At 43.3% G+C, this 25,954-nt stretch overlaps 2 long non-coding RNA genes across 3 annotated transcripts; one reads left to right on the top strand and one right to left on the bottom strand.

Moving 5' to 3' along the window:
• The first annotated feature begins 3,043 nt into the window (after nt 1-3,043).
• Nucleotides 3,044-20,591, top strand: LOC135295499 (uncharacterized). Of its 2 annotated transcripts, XR_010357622.1 has the most exons (4): nt 3,044-3,174; nt 17,583-17,623; nt 18,952-19,745; nt 20,145-20,591. It is a non-coding gene; the product is annotated as an uncharacterized LOC135295499 (long non-coding RNA). The 2 variants fall into 2 exon arrangements; XR_010357621.1 differs by lacking the exon at nt 3,044-3,174 and having other exon boundaries at nt 17,308-17,623.
• On the bottom strand, nt 12,982-16,026 carry LOC135295498 (uncharacterized). Its single transcript, XR_010357620.1, has 3 exons — nt 15,542-16,026; nt 15,266-15,380; nt 12,982-13,978 (listed from the first exon to the last, which is right to left on the bottom strand). It is a non-coding gene; the product is annotated as an uncharacterized LOC135295498 (long non-coding RNA).
• Nucleotides 20,592-25,954: the final 5,363 nt, after the last annotated feature.

Genomic DNA, 25,954 nt, shown 5'->3' with positions numbered 1-25,954 from the left:
CCTGGCTTCTGTGTGGACACGATACAAATTCCAGCCTATATGACAACAGCCTAGGACTCAAGGATTTTTGGCCTGCTTATAGTCTTATGCATGAATTTCATGCTAACAACTCAGTGTGGCAGTCACGTTCAGCCTTCCTCTGCCTCCTCCCCCACTGCTGGAGTGTTAGGAGAAATAATTCTCACTCTGTGGCTGCTAGATAACAAAAGATAACAAAAAATCCCTGTAATGCATGAACCAGGCACCCCTCACCAATTCAAGCTCAGCTGTGACATTGTGCTCCAGGATGGCCTCACAAATGACCTGGAATATGGGCCACAGCTCCATCAAACAATTTTGTAAGGATGCTCACGGGCATGATTTACAGGAGGCAGGGATTGTAAGTGTGCTGGTAGTTGTAATCTCTGCTCAAGTGTGTTTGGGTTTTCTTTTTCTGCCTGCTGGAGCCTGGATGAGACAAGCTGGTTTTTGATTATAGGGATTGGAGCTACATGCATATTGTTCTCAGTTACACAGCGTGTTAGATTGCTAACATTTTAGAAATCAGCGACTCTTCTTCTGGCAAAACCGATTCTTTTCTGCAGTCTCACAGCATGAGCATTGTTGCCACTTGAAAATGAATTTTTCAGGATTGTGGTTTATATCACAGTTCTCTTCTTCCCCTAATTTAGTTTCCACCTGTGTTTTTCATAGATGCAGATAGAGTATGTGCTGGAAAAACACCAAGCAAGGCATCATTCTTTTGTTTTCACTAGTAGCATGCTCCTGTTGATAGTAGCTGTAGTGACAGGTGGGAGCCCTGAATCTGTAGCAGGTTCCCACTGAGCTGGTGACTCCATAAACCCATGAAAGGATGAGCTACACCATGGGAGTTTACACCAGAAGTGTATGCAATAGGTACACATCAAACACATGAGTACAAGAAAATCTATGTAATATGGTAAAGGAGGGGATACAAATAAAACAAGCTTAGTGAACATAGGATGGCTTGGTTGGGGAGGGGCCTTAAAAATCATCTAGTTCCAACCTCCCCCGAGGGCAGGAATACTTTATACTAGACCAGGTTGCTCAGAGCTCCATCCACCCTGGCCTTAAACACTTCCAGGGATGGGGCATCTACAGTTTCTCTGGGAAACCTGCTCTGGTGCCTCACTACCCTCACAGTAAATAATTTCTTCCTAATATCTAGTCTGAACCTGCTCTCTTTCAGTTTGAAACCACTCTCCCTTGTCTTGTCACTACATGCTCCTGTGACTTGTCTCTCATGGTAAATGCATCAGAGACTGCAAGTGCTCAGCCTCACTTCGAGCCTGCAAAGAGCTTCTGGAAAGGAAATGTGTGATGAATGCTGCACTGTGCATCCCTCAACCCCTAAGTGTCTCTTCTGTGAATAGGACTTGGCAAAGAGGAGCCAGACAGCCAGACACAGAGCTGTCATAGGCAGTTTGGGAGAACCTAATTGCCAGTAATGTGTGAAAAAACCATGGGTTTGGCATGCTGAACTATGTGGCTGGCTGTTCAGATGGAAGATGGAGTATAAGCCAAAAACATCCAAATGGTTCTGTAACTCTACCTCCATATAGTCCTAGATATTGGCTCTGCAATGAGCAGTTCTGATGTGACAGAGGAATCAAACCTCTCATTTTCATAGTATGAGCTTCCCAAAAGGGGGGTTGCTGCTCAGGCAAGCCATTCCCAGACACTTGCCTGTGTCAGTCAGGCCACAAGCCAAGAGAGAACCCACCAAGTGTGGAGCTGAGGTGAGCTCTGTTTTTCCTGACTGAGCTCAGCCTCCAAGTGTTGTAGGAGAAATGAAAGAATGTGTGGATGGGCAGGAGGTAACACTGAGGAAGAGAAGCTGGGATGCTGGAGCCTACAGGATTGTTTGAAGAAAACAAAAGCTACTGAGGCTGTGAATCCTCTGGCAGCAAGTGCAGCTAGACAGGCATAGGAGAAACTACTAACTGGAGGAGATTCCTGCCCATGAATGTTGGCTGCTTTGTCTTCTGAGTCAGGCTGTGTTTCTGAGAGGACACAGTGTCATGAGCTGCTTCTTGGGGAATGACAATGCTGAGGCTGTGTGCAGGACCTGAGCATGCATGACATGAATAACAGATTTCCACAAGTCAAATCTCTCTGAATAAAGAAATGACATCTATTTCTTCAGCCAATTATTTATTCATTTTCAAGAAAGCAGGATGGGGTGAGAGAGAGAAAGAATACTAGCAGACATTGGTATTCCAGGGTAGAATTTTAATCTGTCTTTTACTCATGAGGCAAAACTCTTAATATAAATGTTAAGTATTGCATGCTCCTATTATGATGGCTGCATGAATAGGCATTGCTGCTGCTGGTGTGGGGCCCTGCCTTGTCAACAACTGGCTTTGATGCAGTCAGGTGTGCAAGAAAGAGAAGTAAAGGGGCCAGGCAGCAGCTCTTCCTCAGGGCATCAGCAAAAGAAGGAGCTAAGGCTGGGATGGATATAAGCTGGGTTTCAAAGAAAGTTAAAGTCAAGTCTGGCTGGGACCTTCTGCTGTGAGGGAGATAGAGATAACATTAACAGGAGCAGCAGCTGGAACTGTCAGGGCTGGGCTTTGCAGTCACTTGGGGATGCCTGTACAATCCTGCTGGGACTGCCTTTGGAAGGCTAAGAGAGCTGAGCAAATTTCCATCACTTTGAGTATTGCCCCTCTTACTTCCTGCTCCCCTCAAATCCCTTCCCAAAGGTTTCCTGTGCAGAATACAAAAATGTCTGCTGTGGCCAGCCCTTTTGCTGCTTTCATCCTGCTGCCTGTCCTGCAGGATCTACCCAGTTCCTGCTTCAGCAGCAGGATGCTGGCTCTGGGCTGTTTGTACAACCTCCTAATGTGACAGCGTGGTTCTGGATCCATCTCTGCTGATGCCATCTGCAGTGTGTGTACTGATAATGAAGCAAAATGCTGCTCTGCCCCACCACTTACCATCTCAGGATCTTGTTAATTACTACTGCTCAAGGAGCTTATTTGTGCAGTAAATTATTGATGAAAGCAGCTCTGTGAAAATTTGAAATTCTTGTGTGTCGTTCTCCTGAATGAATAACAGTGCTTGAACACTTGCAGCAAACACCACATCTCCCTGATGTGAAGAAAGGCAGGGGAAAATAGACAAAAGCACTTTCCTTGGGTGACTGCAAAGGTAAAGAAAATATTTTGCTTCTCTGTGATCATATTTGATTTTCCTAGGAGCTATGTTCATATTAAAGAGTAACTGAGCTCTGGAACAGATTGCCCAGAGGGGTTGTAGATTCTCTCTCACTGGAGATATTCAAGAACCATCTAATGCAATCCTGTGCCATGTGCTCCAGGATGGTCCTGTTTTAGCAGGGAGGCTGGACCAGATGCCCCACTGTGGTCCCTTCCAGCCTGACCCGTTCTGTGTTTCTGTGAGTGTAGTGAGCTCCCAGCAGCTATCAGGAGACACTCAGCTTGAAATGAGCAGACAGCAGTGGATTAAATATAGGATGCTTCCTTCAAAGTGTTGTATCCTCATTGTCTTATTTTGGGTGTATGTATAAATGGGATCTTGCTTGCATAAATATAGTAAATTTATTTAAGAAAATAATCTGAGAGGAAAATAATTGTCTGCTGATTAATCCAGAGCTGCCCCTTCTAGAGGCACAAACTCCAGGTGCTGGGGCAATCTACTGCACAGCACCACTGTGAGTGTGACTGACAGTACCATGGGTGACTTTTGCCTTTAACACTTGTTTTCTTCAGTTACTTTGCAACTTTGGAAAAAAATTACTCTTGAAGTATTTCAAAGGCTGAATTCTGTATTTCAGGTATGGGTCTGCCAGCAAAATTACTATCTCTATTACAACATGAGAACAAATGCCCAGAGTGGGCCAAGGAGGGAAGGAGAAAACAGCTGTCAAAAGGGAAAGTTCTGTTCTATTGGAGCAGGAAGCCTGGCACTTGCCTAGAAAGGCAGGAGTAAGTTGGGCAGCCTACACAAAGCAGGCTGCAATAGTGCCAAAGAGGCAGTGCCATTCCTTGCTCCCCCTCCAAACTGTAATTAGGTAGCTAAATGCATCCCTTTTCCTGCTAGTGTTCACAAGATGAAAAGCTGGAGCTGTGCTGGGAGATTCCCACATGGCTGTGGGTTTTTGGGGAGCAGGGGTGATCAAAACTTCTGCCTGTGCTCCCAAGCTATGTCCCAGCTCAGGATGCTGATCCAGCATGGGAGTTTTGGCAAAAATGAAAAGAACAAGGTTTTAGTTTGGCAAATTGCTTGCTGTGGAGTCTTGGGGACAGTGCTGTGACCCTTTGAATAATAAATACATGGCCCTGGTTTCTGGGTGACCCGACATGATCACATCTCTCAGAACTGGCACGGGGAGTCGTGGCTCAGTCTGCCCTGAGGGACAGCAAAGACAGGAGGAGACAAGGGCTGCCTGAGGAGGTGACACAGCCTGGGCAGAGGGCAGGACTGGGGGAAGAGGATGCAGTGCTCACACAGTTTTTCCCGTGGAAATTGCTCTGGGAACTGGACTCTGCAACAGGCTGAGCCTCAGGAAGGGGAAATGAGTGGGAATGAGGACCTGAATGGGGTGAAAGTGGAGCAGAGAGATGAGAGAAAGGAGCAAGTGCAAGGAGCCAGGAAGAAGGAAAAGTCAGAAGCCAGACAAGATATGCAAGAAGGAAGAAAATCAGCCCAAATTAGAAAGCCAGCTTCAGAGGTGCCAGAAGAATGGAAAGGTGTGAACAAGTCGGCCACTTTCAGGTTAGAGTATCTTGACAAGGGCATTTGCACATTTCAAGGGAGTGTGGGGCTGCAGTGGGAGCACTGCTGTGCATTTCCAAGTGCTTGGGGACATGTCCCACCTGCCAACCACTGCTCAACAGCTGCTCTCAAGTCCCAGGTGGGGCTTTCTGGGTATCCAGAAAACATTGTCCCACTCTTGTGTACACAAGATCCGTAACTTAACCTGATCCATGACACCTTTAAAGCACTTTACCATACTGACATAGACTTTTCACAAGGTGCAAACTATGCTTTTCTCAACAATGTATTTCTAAGGAGCCTGAAATGACCATAATTTGTTTTGCACTGCAGAAAAAGCCCTGGGCTTCTTTCCTGGCTTTTGTTTTCCTTCATTATTAAACAATAATTATACCACTATATCCAGATGTCTAAAAAGTAGCCAAAATGTTTTAATTTTACTTAATAATATAGCCAGGTTAAAAGAAGAAGGGAATTAAGCCCAGTTGCCATGATCTGCTGAAGTCAGGTGAGAGAATCCTTCCCAAGATCCTAAGATAATAGAAAGCTGGAATCTATCAACTACTGGAATAATGAACTCATTATGGATTTAATAAAATTATTGTATTTCTAGAGAGAATTGTTCAGAAGTGCAAGCTCACATTAACACACTCATTTATGAATTATCCTTAACCCAAAATAACTTTTCTCAGAAATGTGCCTTCCACTCCCAGGAGCTGGGAAAAAAAAGGCTATAGGTCAGTGCCTGTGGAGAAGTTCAAGTGGGTAATAAAGAAGTGCATGAGTCCACATAGCACTGTCTATGAACTACAAATTTTAAAAGCCTAAAAAGCAGGACTGTTTTTTGCTATAATGTAGCTCTGTTCTGTGGACCAAATCCTGAGGACAGAACCTTCAGCAGCAGTATAATGTTGGAGACACTGAATTGCGCAGAATACTCTGAAACCCAGATTATTTAAAAATATGAAATTAAAAAATTAAAAAATATGGAAAAGCTATATTTTTAACATACATTTTCTCTCCATGTCCAGAGTGGTTATGTGTTTATGGTTAAGGAATGTGCAAGTGTGAGGTGTTTGGCTTAAGTAAAAACTATAGGATAACTCTACAAACAGTATTACACAAATTTGGGCTACATTCATATTTACTTTGTCATGACAGAGATGACATTTTAATGTAAAAATTAACCCTAATTTAATGTATATTTGGGGAAAAAATTAATTCCTGAAATTCTGATTCTTGTCCAGAAATCAACATGAAGACAAAGACTGTGAAACTATACTATTTCCAGCTGAGTAAAAATCTGCTGTGAAAATAAAGCATTCTAATTCAATTACTCTTCACATAATGTCTGTGTCAAAGTTGTATCAGACACACTTTTCAAAGTCATAGGCAAGATGAAAAACCTTTCATGGAAAAGTCTGCATTGCAACAGGAAGAATTCAGTGTGTGTATGTGTATGTGCATCTGGGACAGCTTTCAGGTCTTATAATTTGTTTTTTCTCACTTGGATGACAAGTTTTTCAAGCAAAAATAGGAATAAGAGCTGCAGCCTCAGAAGCTCATAAATAGGATTTTAGTAAAGGTTTGCAATAAATTAAAGAGAGGAAGTATTACATGAGATGTAAATTTCACATTGAAATTCTCCTGTAATATGAAATTTTTCATTCTATTCTAGACAAGATATTACTTGGGTTTTGTACAAACTGAGCAATATATTTGGAAAATTATCCTGATTTCCCGATCCTGCTCAAACTGGCCCAAAGGCAGGATCCACATCACTGTCCCTGCTTCTTTCCCTGTGCAGCAATAATCACTTGCTGGGCACTCTTCTAGAAACCACGGGAGCCTTTCCATGACTCTCCCAAATGCAGCCATATGTTGTGAAGACCTTTCAGCCCCACTGCCAGAAAAAGGTGCTGTGAAATAACCTATTTGTCTGTGCCATAAGTGATGAGCAGGATGCTGATCCCAGGTGGATTTGGTGTCTCTTCTTTCTCCATTGTCTTTATTAGGAAGATGCTGTGCTGCACTGGGCCTGGTGAGGGTCACGTTCTGTTTGCCTCCCCTCTCTGCAAGGTGCCTGGGGTGTCCCCTCGGCTGCGTGAGAGGACAGCCACACACCGAGACCTGAGGTGGCAGCAGCACCTTCTCTGCTCATGGAGCGTGGGGGTGGCAATTCCTCATGTGCTTTTTTAGGAGGCTGTCAAGGAGAAGCCAAAGTGGGTGTTGACTCTCACTGTTTCACAGCACAGCAAACTCCTTCTGGGGAGAGAACAAATGGTTTGTGCTTGCACTATTGGGTCCCCTGGCACTGATATCAACTCAAGTCTTATGTGATGTTCCTCCACAGTGTGCTGTTGGATGTACAAAGCTGTAGTGTTAAATAGGTCACTTTGTCTCTCTTCATTATAGTCTTAATTTTATCACTCTACTCACATTATGTGCTTGGGTGTTTATTGCCCTTGAAGTCAGACATAAATGATGGCTATGGCTGCATCCTGCCCTCGATGTGAGTGAGCGTGGAATGCAGCTAATGCCATCTGAGGGCCTGCCTCCAAAATATTTGGCACTAAGGCAGGTTCAGTACAAATGGGAGGTGACACTGATTGAAAATACCAGTTTCCTCTTGCCTAGCCATTCCCTGCTTTACACTGGGGATGGAGGAAAATGTTTTACCTCTCCCAAAGAAAGGCATTTTGCCTTCTGCTGTGAGAATTGGAGGCCATTTGCCTGAGGAGAGCAGCGGGTAAGTGGGTTTTCTTTCAAATGACAAAAAGCAGGGCTGGACCCAATACAAGAAAATGTCCCTATTAACTACCGTGTGGTATACCAAACAGCCTGCTGTTGCAATAAAATATTTATAACTAATCATTTTGTTAAATGAAACATGTACTTTATGACACCTTTTGTAATTAACAAGCCATCATCCAGCTGATTGTGCACATGGTGTTTCACGGTTTATTACCAGGTACTACAAGGAGACATAATAAGTACCTACAAATAACCGCCCATATTAAGAGGTAGTATTGCAAAGAGAAACAATTAAGCTCCTGGGAAGCTTAGTGTTATTTGTTTGTAAACAAGTGTAAGGGTAGGACCTTTGCCAAACAAAAGATTGGGTTAGTGGGATGATAAAGCAACGAACCTCGCAGTGCGTGAACACATTGTGGTGGAGCTACAGTCAGGGAGTAATGAGGAGGCTTTAGCAGAGACTTTATGAAGCTGGGTTTTGCTGACAAATGGTGCTTAAAGATACTGGTATGGTTAAGCTGTATTTAATGATGCCTTAGATGTCCTGAGTGCTGGGATTAGCACTGAAATAATGGCTCATGATCTCAGTAAGGCGTTCTCAGTGGACTTTGGTCACATGAACAGATACAACATTCACCATTAAATTCTCTAATTTGCTGATTAAAGACTAAAGTAGGCTTGAGGGTGTTGTGCTGAAGAGAAACCTCAAACACCTGTCATTCATACTGTCCTCAACAAGTCAGAGGTTGTAGACATAAGGAACTCTGAGAGATTCATTTTAATCAAATCAGAGAGCAGTGATGTTGCAGAAATCACTGTCTTGACCACAGCAATGCAGAGAGCTAAGTCATCTCCTAAATTTTCCTGCTGTACAAGCATGGGACAGCCACTGCCACCCTTTTCCATGGCTGTCTGTCAGCACAAACCTAGTCAGGATGGGATTACTCACCGTGCTGCATCTTGTAGTCAAAAGCTAGAGTAGGTTAAAACAACTAAAACTCAACATTTTCAAATGGCAGATATGGTCTGAGGTCACAGCTCCAAATGCTAATTGAAGCATCTTCTGAGAAAGAATTATCCCTTGATTAGAGCCAGCAAAACAGGTGTCTTGCTCCTGTTACCCCTGCCTGGCAGAACAAGGTGGGTGTGCAGCGCTCAGGCTGAGCAAGGAGGGAGAAAGCCTGGTCTGGGGCACCCGAGTGAGTCTTCCTCCATCAGTGCTTCCCAGCACACACCCCAGCACTCCCTGGGGAGGGATGGAGTGGGGAATACCCCTCTGATACACACAGATACCCCTCATCTCTCCAGGGCTGCTGCCTGCTTGCCTGGCTGGCATGTGCAACCCCCATGGCAAGGGGACAAGGCACCTCACCCCAGAGGGGCACCACTGCCACTCATGTCAAGCCAAGGGACAGGCAGGGACTCTGCATGCTCACTGCCAGGCATGTGCCATGGTCTTGGGCCCCTGTCCTGCAGGGCCATCCTGTGAATAACCAGAAATGTGGTATCCTCTGCCTTGCTCTGAATGTAAAAGCTCAGGCAGGCTCTGTTGGTTATTTGGAAACTGGCAGTCCTCATATATTTTTACTTTTATTAGTGCTCTGGGTTCAATTTTTGCAAATTGCTGAGAAGTTTTGCCAAACCAGTGGCAAAACTTCAGCTCTCACTGGCTTAATTGGTCCTTTGGTAACAAACATCTATAATGCGAATTAACCATCTGCAAATGCTGCCCCACTCCATTTCTGCCAAGTCCCCACATCCTTATTTGAGATCAGGGACTGAGGGGGCAAAACAAGTCTACATACATGATTTTCTTGCAAAACATTTCCTGGCTATTTCTTTTTTTTAAGGCTGTGTCAATATTTGGCTCACGTTCTCTGCACGGGTAAGCTCTTGTGTTTCAAACACAATGCAAAGCCAGGTAAAAAGCTAAGACTCAGTTTGAATGCTGACAAAATTATTGTGAATTTTGGCTTCATGTAACTTTCTTATCTTTGTTCTATCTTACCTTGATCTGTCTGCAGGATTACTGATGTTCCCTGCACAGTCTTTCTCTGCTTAGGGATACCCATCCTGGTTGGGTTTTTTGGTGTTGTGGCATCAGTTTCTTTGAATTTGCCCTAAAACTGGAGGCAGAAGAGCTGAAGAGACATGAAACTGGATGAAAAACTCATGTTTTTTTCTTTCATGCTGAAGCCAGCAGATGGTGCTTACTGTCTTTGCACATTTCTTGGAGAAGCCCTACATTATCTCTCAGTTCATTTATGGTATTTACCAGGGAATAGCAATAAGGCTCACAGCTACTTGTCACTTTTCAGAGAGATGAAGAATTGGGTTCCAAAAGCAAGACACATCCCACAATGTTGAGAGCTTTAGAATTTCAACTCCCTATGATTTTGGATGTTTTCACAAACTGTTTTCTCAAAACGATGCTTTGCTGCTATCACAATAATTGGTGCAGTTTGTGTTGTTGTTGGGAGTTTTCTCTCCTTAAAATTGGAAACAGTGAGGAAGAGAGCAAGTCATAGCATCTCCTTGGATGGGTTTTAAAGTGGAGCTTACAGAAGAAGGCTCTGAGGGACAGGTTATGCCTCTGGTATGGGGTAGCTGAGGCCCAGGGGAGCCACTTCAAGTTGGGAGGATTTGCAGGGAATACTGAGCAGCATGAGCTTCCAGGAGGGGTGTTCTGGGACCCCTTCAGCCCAGAGAAAAAGGGTAATAAGCTCTCAGAAAAGCATCCTCCAGACCCATTCCCAGCACTGGTAAAGAAGTGCTATCTATCCTCACCAATGACTGTAGAAGTCATCGTGTTCCCACGTTGCTTTGGGAGACTTTTACACCCTGAATGTTTTCCCAGAACAGCTATAGCTGTTCTCTCTCCCAGTGTGACTTAAAGCTGCTGAAAGGTGCAGACAGATTGAGTTACATGGTTTAGAAAAACCTCATAAGCAGAGGTGCTCTCTCATGTGGTGATGGAGAGTGTGAGCAGCAGTGCTGAGGATAAAAGGCTCAGTTACACATTTACATTCATTTCTTCTGTGTAAAGAGCTTAAATTATATATTTTATTTACCTATGTATTTCACCTATGCATTTCATTTCATGTCCTTTCTATGGACACAAATCAAAACAGGAACTTACCTGGCAGACTGCATCTTTCTGTGAGCATTTTTTATTCAATATAATTCTCTTCCTTGTAGCTGAATCATTATGTCTACATTAAAGCAATCATTTCTATTTCCAGCTACAAGTCAACAGCTTTAGTAATAGGTGACAAATTTCCTTATGCTTAAAACCAGTAAGAATTTCTTTCAAGATAATGTGTGTCCAATTCCTCCCTGCTCCAGCCCCAACACAGTGTCTGTCAGTGCCATCTGCATTTCTAGGAGCAGCCTCAGCTTTAAAGTTTTCATTTGATGATGCAAGCTGAAGAAGTATTCTCTTTTTTATTTTCTTTTTCATTATGGATTACCTGATGTACAAACAGAGGTAGGTTTTCTGCATGAGAGGGCAATTTCTAAACCCAGCAAAGCTTATTAGAAAAGTCAGCAATCTGACAGCTGGGCTGGATGAATTTTCTGACCACTTTTACCAGATTTGGCAGCTAACCCTGCAGAGTGAGAGCTTCAGGGAAGCTGTGCTGCTCAGTGTTCTACTGTTTCAGTTCTCAGATTTTCTCCAAAAGACTTTTTTCCTCTCTGTCTGCATGTTTACACTGGAAATTTGATGAAATTACAGAAATATTGGTGCTTTCCTGAGGCTGACAACTAGTTCTTTTTACCTCACTAACAATAATTAAGATAAAAGATAAAGATCTCTGATGATTAACATCTTTATGATTTGATCAAATATGGGTAGTGTGAATCAAGGATTTTCTAAATAATACAGGAGAAGAGTGTGGCTAGGCTTGGGCAGAGGAACCAGGCAGGGTCTGGCCCCTAGTGAATCCTTACTGAGGAATTGGTGTTTTTCAAATATCTGGAACTGATATCCATGGCTTTAACAAAAAAAAAAAAAAAAAAACAAACAAAAAACAACAACAAAAAAAACCCAACAAACAAAAAACAACCTTCTTGGGATGTCTTTAGTTTTCATGTGTGTCCAGGAGTGTTGAGCACCTGCCCTTCATACTAACATTCTATCACTGTCTGAAAAAATGATTATTGGGAGCAAATGACAAGTGGTTACTCAGGTATTATAAAGCTACTACTCAATTTTTGGTTTATGTCATGTGCAGGCTGACCTACCTTGGTCCTTAAATAACCTATCTACAAGAAAAAGGCTTGTATAATCAGGTTTTTTTCTGTCCTACTTCTGGGAGGTGTTGTTAGTAAAGGCAAAAAAGGCTCAGCAACTCTGTGGCCCTGCTTCAGCAAGGCACAGGCAGCTCCTGAGCACCAAGCTCCACAGGAGATGTGAAAATTACCTTCTTTGCTTTGATGCACTGGAGACATAGAAAGGTCTCTCAAATCTGCTTTGCCCCCAAAGAAATCAATTGCAGAGTTCTTACTGATTTCAATGAGAAAAAAACCCACAGATATAGAGGGCAGTGCTCACAGAGCTTTGCAGTATGAGGCACTGAGCACCTCTAGCACCACGGTGAGGTCAGTGCTGCCTTGTTGTGGTGCTCTTTATCACTCAGCCCAGACCTTCCCCCATCCAGGCTGTCTTCATCTGCCCACAGGAACAAAATGAGAGGAATCACATTTCCTCCAGGTCACCTTGGGTTTCCATAGTGACTATTTGAATGTGATTGTCTTATCAATCAGAACCTTCTTTACTCTCATAAGCAACTATAAAATCTCCTCTGGTTTCTATAGCAACCATCTTTAAACCCATATATTTATTTTCTCCAGGCTTAGCTGAATTGTTGGAAATTGTGCAAATTAACTGCTAGTGCAATATTTCTTATATTTTTTCCCTTAAGCTATCCTTTACTGTCATCCAGAACAACAATTATGATGAGGCTGCTGTCCTTATGTTTCAGTTACTCAGAGACCCTCTTTGCTTGACTAACCATATGAGCAATGCCTCTTAAAAACCACGGGTTTCATGAGGAGCATGGTAACCCCAAAACCTCTGGAGTTCAGTCTTTCCCTTCCTGATTCATTCCATCCCCATGCTCCCAGCACAAAAAAAAAAAAAAAAAAAAAAAAAAAAAAAAAAAAAAAAAAAAAGTGTTGTTTTGATACCCCAAATCTCTTTTTGTAATAATATGCAACATTAGCACCTTGCCTTCAGTAAACTCAAAGCAAACTACAGTTGTTACTTAACAGCAACCCTGTAAATTACTTTGTGGTATTTTCAGGGTCCCTTGTCGAAGGGAGGAAATGAGGAAATCTGACTCCATGTTCTTAGAAGGCTAATTTATTATTATATTATATTATATTATATTATATTATATTATATTATATTATATTATATTATATTATATTATAATATATTGAAGAATACAGAAAGGATACAGACAGAAAGGTAGAAAGATACTAATGAAAAACTCCTGACTCTCACCAGAGTCCAGACACAGCTGGACAGTGTTTGGTGATTTAGTCAAAACAATTCACACGAAACCAATCAAACATGCACCTGTTGGTAAACAAAGTCCAAACCACATTCCAAAGCAGCAAAACAAAGGAGAAGCAATTCAAATAATTATTGTTTTCATTTTTCTCTGAGGCTTCTCAGCTTCCCAGGAGAAGAATCCTGGGCAAAGAGATTTTTCCAGAAAATATGACGGTGACATTACTTAAATATTACTGTTGGTGCAGCACAACGTTCACAAGGTTAATGGTCCACTTGCACTCCAAAACCAATAAATGTCAAGAAGTTGATGGGGTTTTTTTCAACCTAATTGTGGTAACTGGAGACAAGGCTGATACCACATTGCCTATGGTTTCCTTTCACCAGGCAGCAGGTTCACATGAAGTTTTCAAGTGTAGTCACAACTACACTTTTACTTCATGATCTGGCTGTGAACACCCATTGCTTTCAGTCTCAAAGTTCACCTTCCTGATGCCATGGTTTAACTTTGCAGGAAGCTAAATGCCATACGGCCACTCTCACATTCTCCCCACTGCCCTCCAGCAGGATAGAGGTGAGAAAAAAAAGTAAAATTTGTGGGTTGAGATAAAGACAGTTTAATAGAACAGAAAAGGAAGTGATAGTAGTAACAGTAATTGTATTAGAAATAATAGTAATTAATATAATATACAAAACAAGTGATGTACAATGCACTTTCTCACCACCCACAAGAGTTCAAGGTTAAAATGTGCCTCATTCGAGGTTATAAATAGATAATTATTCTGCTCTGTGGCAGTGTTTTCTGGAATCCTGTTGGTAGCAGCAAGTTGCAGACATACCATATCTGCTTCTGTGCAACTTCCAGGTTACAGGACAAGAGAGGGTCTCAGCTCCATCTGTGGTGCTGCTTTCTAGCTGTCCTGGACTTTTCTTTCTCCTCCTTCTCTGTAGAAGGAAAATTATTTTTGTTTTGGAACAAGATGAGAGACTTGTTTGTTTTTCTCTTAAGTTCTAACTTTTCTCTTTAGAAAGGTTTGGTCCCTACAGTGTCTCCATCTGCTCCCCCTTGCCCAGAGCTGCTGGGCTGCTGGCAGAAGGCAAGTTGGTGCCTGTTCTGCATGTGCAGAGACACCAACAAAGCAGCAGTCAGTCCACCTTGCTTCTTAGGAAAACACTCACCATCGAAATGGAAGAAGTTCAAAGAAAGGTGAAAAAAGAGCCAGGAAGCTGAGGCTGTGGTCACATATTAGGGAAGGACAAAAGATTTTTGTGCCAGCTGAAATTCAGTAACTGAAATCCTATGGGTATGAGAGGAGGAATACATCGAGATAATAAAAAGGAGAGGAGTTAACTACTTCTAAAATTAAAAGGAGGAATGTGTAGTGACTCAGGATCACACTGCTGAATTCACAAAAGGTGGTTGGTACTGCAGGGCTTGGGCCCCTGCAGCTACCTGGCTGTGCTCAGGGAGGTTTCCAGGCTTTTCCAGGGAGTACCATTGGTGGTCCTGATCCTGAGCTGCAGATGAAGGAGAGGAAGGGGAAATGGGATGCCTTGGGGCTGGCTGTGAGAGCTCCTCCAAGGAGAGCTGTAGGAGACCAGACTGTATTTAGAACACCCAGGGAACTAAAAGCATTTGTGCTCAGTAAGGATTATGGCCTGCTTGTGACAGGAGGGGGGGCACTGGGCAGTGCCTGGCTTGCTGGGCCAGGGGCTGTGGTGTGCCAGCACTGAGCTGGGGCAGAGCTGTGGTGGCCAGGCTGCCAGGGCAGGGAGGAGTCACTGGTGTCTGTCTGACTGTGGCTCAGGACCATGGCTCTGTTGCACTGCTTCAGACATGGCCAGACACCCCAGAGCTCTTTGCCCTCCGTGCAGCAATTCCTCCACTCATACAAACCCCAGAGTAAAGTCACTCCTGTAAATAAATGTTTTGCAGAAACACAATTTGGTTTTTTTTCAGTGGGAGCTTGTCTGGAGTTCTTCTTCATCCCTAAACTTTCAATCCCACAACATTTTTTTCCACACAGGTGCCCCCATAGTGGACAGGGCTTTCAGCTCTGTGCAGGGTCCTGCAGCACTGCTGCATGCCACCAAGGCACTTGCAAACCTGGTTACAAATCTGCTGCGTCCCAATCAAAGTGGGGATGCCAGGAGCCCGGGTGACTTTGGGTTTGCAGGGGAGATGGCTGCAGGCAGGGATGGGGCACAAGGAAGGCACAGAACACTACTCACCAGAAGGAAAAGCTGCTTCTTTCAGGCAGACACTTGCAGTTCCTCTGCCTTCCTTCAGTGGAGGGTTGCTTCTGCTGGCTAAACCTTCCTGAGGAAAGCGTCACAACTTCACTCTCTAAAACACAAGTGTTGAGAGACTTGGGACCATTACATTTGACTTGGCATGGTAAGAAACTCACAGGTTTATATAAGAACTGTGTAACAAGAAACTGTTCTTATCTAAACTTCAGCCAATGTGCAGGCATATTCAGAAGCCATACAGCACCCATCTTTTACCTTTACGTGTCTGAAGATACTCAAATCAAGTAGTCATAGAATAATTATATGAAATACTGTATATATCCCCTGTTGACATCTGTAAAAGCTAGAACAATCTGTTTCTTTCTATGCAGATTCCTAAATTGTCTAATACCTCAATGTGTAACTCATATATAATCTGTAAAAAATGAGCACATGCCCATTGCTGACAGCAGATGAGCATTTACAGAGCTGAAGTCAAATACTTAAGAACAGGGAGATGCTGAAGTTATCATTGCGGTCTTATCTTGTAAATGCTCCAGAGAACAGAGTGTTTCTTGCTCCACTTCCCACCTCCCTCCCCAGGCAGGATGAGCTTTTCTTCCTTCTCTTTTCTCTGTGGACTTCCAGAGCTGCTGGCTTTCAGCCTGCACAAGGACAAGCAGGGACGAGCTCTGTTCTTGCTTTTATGCACCTGACATGCACCCCTTTGTGTTACTGTGGATACATTTGCTTTTCACTTCCTAAAAGCGAGGAAAAGGGGCAGCTGGGGAGAAGGGGCGAGAGAGGGTGTTTTTGCATTGTGGTTTTCCCCTGAAGCCTGTGGTTGGGTGTGTGCAAAGCCTGTGAGAGCACAACTCGAAAATGACAGCAGGAGTGCCATATCAGGGGCAGATAAGAACCACATTGCTTGCAAGGACTGAAAGCCTCATTGCCCTTATCTCAGCTTCAGAGCCACTGAAGCCCTGTGTCTTTCTTTCTCCTGTTTGCTTAATGTATTGGGAAATTGCTGCTGAGCAGCTACACGTGCTCTTGTCTTCCTTGGGGCATGTACAGCATGGCCCGCAGTCCCTCCCTCCCTCTCTGCTTCTCTCCCCCCCTCTCTCAGGAGCGTGGGGGCACAGGCTGTGCTTATTTAACACCCCACTCTCTAGCTGCACATCCCAGGCATCTTCTCAGCAGCTGCCCCCAGGAACACGACTTTGTTATTTATGCTGCTCCCACTCCCAGCGCGCTGTGTGGGTCCAGAGCCTGCTGTGGGTTTTCCCTTGGGTGAATGACTCAAGTGGCAATGAGAGCCAGCAGCTGTGCTGGAGAATGCCACAGCAGTTTCCACTAGATTAACCCTGGAGGACTGCCAGTAGGATAGAGGGTCGGGCATGCTGCTCACTGGGATCTCACATCCCTGCAAGGTGGCCTCAGTTCCTTGCCTTGAGATGACTTGACTTCCAGCCTTCCTCTGAAGCATCTGAGCAGCCCCCACAAAAATAGGAGCAGTTTCTGTAGGAGGGACTGTGGAAAATCACTGGACTCAGATTTAAAACTAGCTAGCAACACCACTGTCTCCATCCCTCAGTGGAAGAGGGTTGGATGTGCTCTGAGCACAGTCACAGAGCAGATCTTGCAAATTATGTGATGGTTGTCCTCTCCTGTGATACCCACCCGTGTCCAGGGAGACACAGCCTGGGTCTGGGCAGCTGTCCCCCAGCAGTGCCTGCTGACATGTAGCCTCTGGACAAACAGATCCAAGTTCCTGTTCACCCTCTGGCCAGCACTGTAGTACTGCTCAGGGACCAGAGATCTGAGCAAAGGTGACATAAGGACACTCCTTTTCCATGACGTTCAACAGAAAAGAAAGCCACAACATGAAAATGGGGACAAGGAGTGAGAATTTCAGCAGAACCTTTGAAATACCTTTCTAAGTCCAAACTTTCTTTAATTTTATTTTAAATTTTATTTAAAGACATCTGAAGAGTGGGATTTTGAAATAAGAAAGCACTTTTTTGAGCCTCCTGATGCTCACAGAGAGGCAGGAATCACCTGTTTGACTTGATAGCAGTGGGTGAAGCTGCATTTTCTTTTACATTGGTTACACCTCTGTAGGCACTGGTACGTGCAGCAGAGAAGGCTGTGTTTGAATCCTGCTGCAGGAGGCAGAGATGGAGGCCTGAAGAGAAGGGGTTACAACATCAGGTGGTGTCTGACTGCTCTGAAGAGGAGCAAGCAGTTAGAAATTTTCTGGAAAACTCAAAATCATTTAAAGGACATAGAGTGGATTGGGCTTTTCTTTTTCTTGCAGAAGGAAAGTGTGGTGAGATCTGTGACTGCACCTATGAAGAGGTGAGCAGAAGTAAAGTTTTCCCTGACACTGTCTAAGTCTTGTCCCAGGGTCAGATGCATCTGGTGGGAGTTTATACTGCAAGTAACTGTGCCTTTCTGTGGGAGGTTCCTCCCCTGATACATTCCTGAGGGATTAGTCAGATTTGTATGCCTCAGAAAGAAATGTGTACTATGGCTTCTGGAAAGAAAAGAACAGAAATCTACCCAAGCAGAGCTGTGGTGCAAGCAGAGGGAGCTGCCCAGCCTGGCCGAGCAGGCTGAGGCTGCCCATGGCTGGCCCTGCCCACCCACAGAGCGTGTGCAAGTCAGACACAGCTCTAAAAAAAATGAATTGTCTGTGCTGTTCAACAGAAAACAAAACTGGGGCTTGCAGATGGGGATGAGGGTGGGAAGTAAGTTTGCAGACAGCAACAAGCTGGGCGGGAGTGTTAATCAGCTGGAGAGCAGGAAGGATCTGGACAGGCTGGATCAAAGGCCTGAGGCCAACAGTGTGGGATTCAGAGAGACCAGGATCTTGGTCCTGCACTTGGATCACAACAACCCCAGGCAGTGCTACAGGCTGGGGGCAGAGTGGCTGGGAATCTGCCAGGTGGAAAAGGACCTGAGGGTGCTGGTGACAGCAGCTGGACATGAGCCAGAATGTGCCCAGGTGGCCCAAGAAGGCCAGTGGCATCCTGGCCTGGAGCAGCAATAGTGGCCAGCAGGATCAGGGCAGTGGTGGTTCCCCTAGACTTGGCACAGTGGGTCCACACCTCAATTCCTGTGCTCAATTCTGGGCCCCTCGCTACAAGGAGGACATTAAGGGGCTGGAGCGTGTCCAAAGAAAGGCAACAGAGCTGAGGAAGGGTCTGGAGCACAAGGCTTATGGAGACCTGCTGAGGAAGCTTGGGGGAGAAAAGGAGGCTCAGGGAAGACCTTGTCACTCTCTACAGTTGTTTGAAATGAGGATGTAGCCATGTGGGGGTCACTCTCTTCTCCCAGGTAACAAGTGACAGGACAAGAGGAAACGGTCTCAAATTGCACATGGGAAGTTTCAGACTGGATATCAGGAAAAATTTCTTCACTGAAAGCATGGTCAGGCATTGGAACAGGCTGCCCAGCAAAGTGGTGGAACCACCATCCCTGGAGAATTAAAAAAACGGGTAGATGTGGCATTTGGGAACATGGTTTAGCAGTAAGCACAGTGCTGCTGGGCAGCTGGACTCAAGGGCCTTAGAGGTCTCTTCCAACCTTAACCTTTCTATGATTCTATACTTTTAAGTGGAAAGTTTGTGCTACTTTCCAAAACCCAAACTTTCTCTGTTTCTTTTTTGTGTTTGCCTTTAAAGACAGCTGAACTGGTGCTATTTAGTCTTGCATAGCCCAATTGGGCTAAGCAGAGGACCAAGAGCATCAATAAAAGATTTTGCAGCTTCCAAGAGGAGCACTACTTCCAGAATGGAAAATTATAACTATTCTATCCCTTTAGAGACCAGTGGGTAAATTTTCTCATGTTTGAGTACTTGAATTAACAATGTGTAAGTACCACATCTCTTTCTATTTTCGGAAAAGTATGTTGGTAAATCAAAGACATCCAGAGCTGTGTCCTGAATGTTTTTCTGGGTGTACTGTGGCTGTTGGGTGGGAATAAATGTGTGCTTTCTAAGTAGAAAGAAAGATATTATCTATTAGCATAAAATAAGGTGAAATTGTTTTAAATGAAAACCCAAACTTGGTGTTCAGAACTTGGTAAAAAATAAAATAGACCAAAAATCACTACCACCAGTAGAACTGGCTTTTTGGGCTGGAAAATAAAACTGTGCCCAAGATACACAAAAGCCTCAGGGAACTTTCCCCAGGGTAGGTGGTATTAAACTGTCCATCTGCCCTCTCTGCCCCACTGAGAAGCCACCCATTTGTTTGGCTGTGGGCTGACTTTGGAACATGGAAGCAATTTTATTGAGGTCAGCTTGACTAATCAGCCCAGAGAGCTGGGTGTGTCTGTACATTTTTGCAGAAACACCATGAGGTTTCATTGTCCTCTGAATGCAGAATTGTGGATTAGGATTTGGCAGATGAGATCCATTCACGCTCAGGAATGTCAGCCCTTTGGCAGAACAGCACAGTAAAAGATCCTCCTTGGGTCAGTATTTCAAGTGTATTATTTAATTAGAGAAGTAAGGTATTGCATAGGGGAAGGCAGCATGGCACAACAGATAAATACTTGGGTTTGATTTAATTCAGGCAAATGAGATTTTTGTATTAAGATGTTAACTTAATCATAGCACTACATGATCCTCAGTCACTGCCTTTCATAGGGTCTAGGATGAAAAGTCAGAGACAGAAATAATAAAAACTTGGGAAGGGCCAGGCTGTTAAAACTGCACGGTTGTGAGCTGAGATGGGAGGGGGAAATCAGACACCACCAAGCTTGGGGCAGGGGCAGGTTTATGTGTATGGTCTGAGCAAGCTGAAGAACCTGCCAAAGAATGAAGCACAAGGACAAACATTTCTTCTGTGTTTATTCTCTGCCTCTATCCAGCCCCACAGCTACAAAAGAGATTTCCTGTGTGATAGCCACTGTCCACTCCCTGTCCTTGCTTCACTTTGTTACAGAGATGATGCCGTGGTTTGGATCTTGACTTCCTGCTGCAACTGCCATGGAATTCACACTTTTCTTCCCACTGACTGTGCTGGTGGAAAAGGCAAGTGTTTCTTGGGAAAACAATAAATATCACCCAGTTTCCCAAAATGGAAAACAAACATTGAGAAAAGTATTTAAGACAGACTGAAATGATTGGGTTTGATTTGTATGTTTGCTTCTGCCACATATGTATCTTACAAAACTAATCTGAGGTGTATTTCTAAAGGAAAACAAAACGGCTGGCTTTGTTCTGAAAATGCTTAAACAACCTCTCTTAGAGGCTTGCTGGACTCTACAAAGGTTTTGGCCTGAAGTGAAATCTTAGTAAAATGCATCATTCAGAAGACTATTTTGCATTTGAGTCAGGTTTTCTGGTGTAAAATCTTTCCAGATTTCTTGGACCAGCCGTATTGAAAGCTGTCAGTGATGATATCTGATGCCAGCAGTGGCCTTGTGAGGCTGTGAAGGGAGCTCTAAGAAGTGCTTATCAATGCATTACCACTTGCTTCAGAAAAAGATTTATTACTTTACCTTCAACATAGTAATGGGGACATCTTGCTGTGTCAACATGATGTGTTTTACTCATTTAACACCATTTGTTAAAGAAAAGTAATTCTGAATGCTGCAAGTTGAGTAATCATTATGTCTTTTCACACTTAAGCAGGCTTGCAGTGGACATACAAGTTTTTTCTTCCTATTGCTTCCCAAGCTGCAGTCACAAGTGGTACCCAAGCAATATTTCTATAGGCTTCCATGGCTGGGTCGGGGTCTGGAGCAGTGAATTTCATTTCCAGTGGGCCTCAAGGCAGGAGTTAACACTCAAATGTTGCCCATGTTACAGCTGTGTGCTGTATGTGGTGCTTTTTTAAAAAGAAGACTATGCTTATGAGTTTATTGAAGACTGCTAATTGTTTCACAGTTTGCAGTGATAACTATTCTTCCCTGTCCCTCTGCTTTTAATTCATGAACATGTAGATGCAGATTATTGATTTTGCAGCATCTTAAAACAAATCTTTTCATTTCATGACAGTGCAACACACCTCTCCTGTGGGACAGAAGCTGCAGGACCTCTGGCCCTGCCATGACACAGTAATCCAAGAGAGCTCTGATTTTTCCCTGATAACAGGATTTGCTCTAACATTTTTTAGGTATTTTTAGGTTGAGGGTTTTTCATTAAATATAGATATTTTTCAATTTTTGCTTTTTCTTTTATTTTTTAAAGTTTTGAATGAAAAAAATAATTTCCTATAAGACACCCAGAGAATACTTGAGGTGGATGGTAAGACTGGAAAAGGCAGAGTGCTAGGGAGCTCTAGTAAATAAACACCTTGTAAGCAAGATGGTCAGTCGAGGATGGTTTGGGATCACTGCCTCTAATTTCAGCCCCTGTGTGTTCCCCTTCCAACAGACTCATGTTCTGCCATTACTGAGAAATGGTTTTGCCATCACCATTTGTTTTCCTGCAGGTTTCTTCTGTTCCTGGAGCCTGCTTGGCTTCACACCTCTCAGTGTGTGTACACCACGTAGAGCCAAGCTTGGCACCATGCATGCAACTCCAGACAAACCACACGTAAAAGGGAAGAAAAGCATTTTCTCTCTGAAAAATTGCTGCTGACGTGCATGCAGCGGTTCTGGGTTTTGATACAGCCTTCCACATGATGCAGTGTATGTCCATTAAACAGCCTGTGCTGTGCTATCAGACTGTAAATTGCTGATTAATCACACAGCCAGCCTGGATGTCCATCTCAGTCCGAGCTCAGCTTCTCCATGTGACCGATGGCAATGGAAGTGTGCATGCTGACAGCACCAAGTGTCACATCCTTGGGAATTCAGAGCAGGAGCCACCACAATGAATGTGATGCAACTTGCTCTGACCTAGATAAACTGTTTGAGGGTTTGCATGTATGAGTGCACATTTGAGCAAACACGATAAGAGAAAATAAGGATTTAAATGAGCAATGTCCTGCCCTGTATAACAATAAACCAAACAAATCAAAATCCCTTCTTCTCCCCACACATTAATCTCTTTTCTCCTCTTGTTCATTCTCACAAATCTGTCCTTGGTATTGCAGTGGCTTGTTTACAGCATAGCAAAGTTTGCCCCTGTGTAGCATTTCAAGTAAAGCAATTTAATGGCCCATTGGCTAAACGCTGACTAACCTACTTTGAATGCAGTGGGAGGTAAGGACTGAGCATAAGCTCAGCAAGGATTTTGGCACAGCATCCCGTGACACTCACATCCTTGCAGTTTAGTGGGAGCTATTTACCCACATGGGGCTGTTTCATGCTCTGCATGAAAACTGTTTTAACATTTTGTTGCATTGAAACAGCATTACTGAGGCCCTCACTCAGTTTTCACTTGTCGGGCTTTGTGCTTGGCCCTGCACAAAGCATGGCCTCTTTGAGATGCCATTCACCAACACATTCTTCTCTACTGACCTCTATTTCTGTATGACTGGGAATTGCATGGGATGTTACACATTCATTCCCTGATTTGCTGTAGATAGGAATCACAGGCAAACACACATGAACAGTTATTAATTGTAGGTATGGCCTTCCATAGTTCAGTTTGGGCTGGAAATATCCAAAAGCACACAGGTCTGTAGCCAGTTGCTTTCCAATGGCAAGGTGATTAAGTTACTTTACTACCATCCCCCTGGCAGCATGGGAACTTCAGCTCTGACCTAAGAGCAGGCAGCACAAGGCAATGATGCTGTCACAGGGCTCCTGGCAGGCACCTGTGGACCTCAGTGCTGCTCTGCCTCTGCTTTGATAGATCAGAGTTGCTGTGCAAAGACAGAGTCCTGCTGTCCCTGCCTTTGGGTGGCACAGCTCAGCTCTGGAGTCTGCCTGGAGGACACAGGGGTAGTAAGCATGCTAAGGGCTGAGCAAGTAGCACAGAGCAGGTGTACAGGCAGGAAATCCTGCAGGAAGGCAGCGTGCCTTCCCTATCACCCTCCTGCTGGAGCCTGGGGTGGGTGAGCCCCTACGGCTCAGATTCATGGGCTGCACTTGGTGTTCAGACCTGTACTCTTCTCATGTCTCTTCTGCTTCAGTCTCCATCTGTATTTTAAATCACTAGGGCCTGCAGGTGGCAGGATGAGGTTTCTTCATTCCCCAGGGGGTGCCTTTGGGCCTTCTCTATTTTTTCTATGCAACTTTCATTCTGAAATACATGGTCAAAAATTTTTACTTCCTTGAGCCAGGCTAACTATAGCCCAGTTTGTAAGACAACCAAAAATCTAAAATGTTAAGAGGTTTTATTATGCCTCCTGTGCCTTTTTAAAATAACAAAACATGGAAATTTTATACAAAATTTCTGGTTTGTTCTATTCAGTTTTGCCTCCTTCACCACTTTTGAAAGTCAGCGGCAATCTCTGAATTAAAATTCATTGAAATCAATACCAGTTTGGGGGGATTGATCAAGGTCCATGGAATGAACAAACACATCTCTCTTTTTGGAATATTTTTCAAGGAGCTGTGCTGTGGTTTAATCACAGGGAGGCACAAACCACAAATATATGCATGGAACACAGACATTATCTGTACCAGAGCAGTGGACACCCTGACAATCAGATGCTCAGCTGTAACAACAAAAGTTAAAAACTCCACTCAAATTTACCAACTCACCTGCCAGTTCAGTGACTTCACCTGCAGAATTTACCAGTACTCCTAATTTACATGAATAAAGAGCCAACCTGATAAATGAGAACTTATTATAAATGATATATTTGGTATTCCAGAGAAATTATCTCATTTGGGCTCCATCATTTGCAACCCACACACCCTCAGGAAAGTCAAACTTATTACCAAATGGGAGCAGTAAATAATAAAATGATATTCCACTGAGGGGCAAGGTACCTGCAAGAATTAAAATGTATCATTTAGACTTCAGTGGTAGCCAGTCTATGTAGTGGTAGTCTGCCAAAACATCCTACACCAAATTTGTGTGAAATAGGTTATACAATACAGAAATTTTAGGACTTTACCCTTTTTTATTACTTATTTTGTCCATATCTTTTTTTGTGGTTCTAAGCTTTTCTTGGCTTAAAATACTTTAAAATTTCATGTAAAAATATAGTTGCTCTGACTGTGCATAATTTCACAATTCTTCATTCCACTAAAGCTTTCAGGAAAAATAAATAGCAAAGGAAAATAAAACAGTTATGACAAGTCCCGTGTATTTTACATAAATTTTAGTCATCTAAGACTCCAAATTGGACAAAGAGTGAATTTTAGGCAATCTGATGTGTATTGCAAGTTTATAAACTCTACTCTAAAGACCAAGTTAACTCACAGGTCTGTTATGTTGGGAAGATAAAGGTGGTTAAGGAATACTTATATATGTAATTAAGGTTAACAATGATCCAAAAAGGCAATCTAATTAGGTCCATTTTGAGTGTTTTCCCCTAATATGACCTTAAACATTTTTAGTGGGGCATTTGAGTTTTTTGTATACAGCACACATTTTCTAAATAATAAATAAACGTTTGTATTTGTAAGACACTTTCCTATGATATGTCAAAGGACTCTCAAGATTTCAGAACACACCTTGAGAAAGGCCGTGCCTCAAAAATAAAACTTCACTGAATATTGATGTAAATTCTCCCCTATTAATAATGTCACCACAGCAAAACAGCTGTAAAGACTTGGGTAAAATTGGGATGTGAATGCAACAATACACAGCACCAAAAATCCTTTTGAAAAGAATTGCAAAAGCTTGCTTTAGAGGAATCAAGTTATCTTTCTCTCTCCTTCCAAAAGGAGTGTCAAACTTTTGTGCAGTATTCAGTCAGTAGAATTTTAAGGCCATTACACCCTTGTACCAGTGAGATGCAACTGGCCAGTAATCTGTGTTTTGTGGTGCTGTTTTTGTGCTATGTTGCAGCACGAAGGGAACTGCCATCCTGAACCTCCTCACCTCCCTGTCATTGATACTGAGATTAAAGTGAAACTGGCACAGAGGATTTCCACGTGTGTCTGGTAAAAGTTAAATTAGAAAGCAAAGTCATTAAACTGGGGCAAAGGGAGGGAAGGTAAAGTTGTATCACTGATATATTCTTGTTTTCCTTCTTCTCCCTCTCAGGGTAAAGCACAAGCACTGTAAAGATTTAAATAAGACACTTAATCATAAGGGATTCATCACTTGCCATACCATTAGCTGGTATGAAATAGTTAACATTGCAGAAATCTGGAAAAAAAAAATCCAGCCCAGATTCATCTGTTCCCAGTGCAGACTGTTCATGAAGGTTCATTAGAGGAAAATTAGAGGGAAAATTCAGTACCTTCTATAGAGGTAACTCAATACATGGCAATCCATCAGGACCAGAAAAGCTGCTTTTTATAGATTCAGGACTAGTTCTTCTGACAGAATTCTACTTCAAATGCCTCTACAAAATTTTCCACTGATTAAGCTAAGCTTTCTCCTAAGGCATCTTACTGATTTTACAATATAAGTCCATTTCCATTTCAGCAATAATGTAAGCAAGCAGTAGTCTGTTAGTAAAAGTTAACCCATGATGAGACCACTCTACTGGTACCAACACAGAAATATTTCTCCCTACCTCAGACATGATTTTGAAGTTTGGTCTGACTTCCTATCCCTTAGCACTAGGAAAAGGAAAAATCAAAATATTCCTATTGTTGCTAACTGTACACCATTGTCTAATGGATCAGCAGAAGTGAAGAACAGGCAGCTCAAAGCAGCC

Source organism: Passer domesticus, chromosome 2 (assembly GCF_036417665.1).
Source record: "Passer domesticus isolate bPasDom1 chromosome 2, bPasDom1.hap1, whole genome shotgun sequence".
NCBI classification, from domain to species: domain Eukaryota; kingdom Metazoa; phylum Chordata; class Aves; order Passeriformes; family Passeridae; genus Passer; species Passer domesticus.
This window is presented reverse-complemented; position numbering and strand designations above follow the sequence as displayed.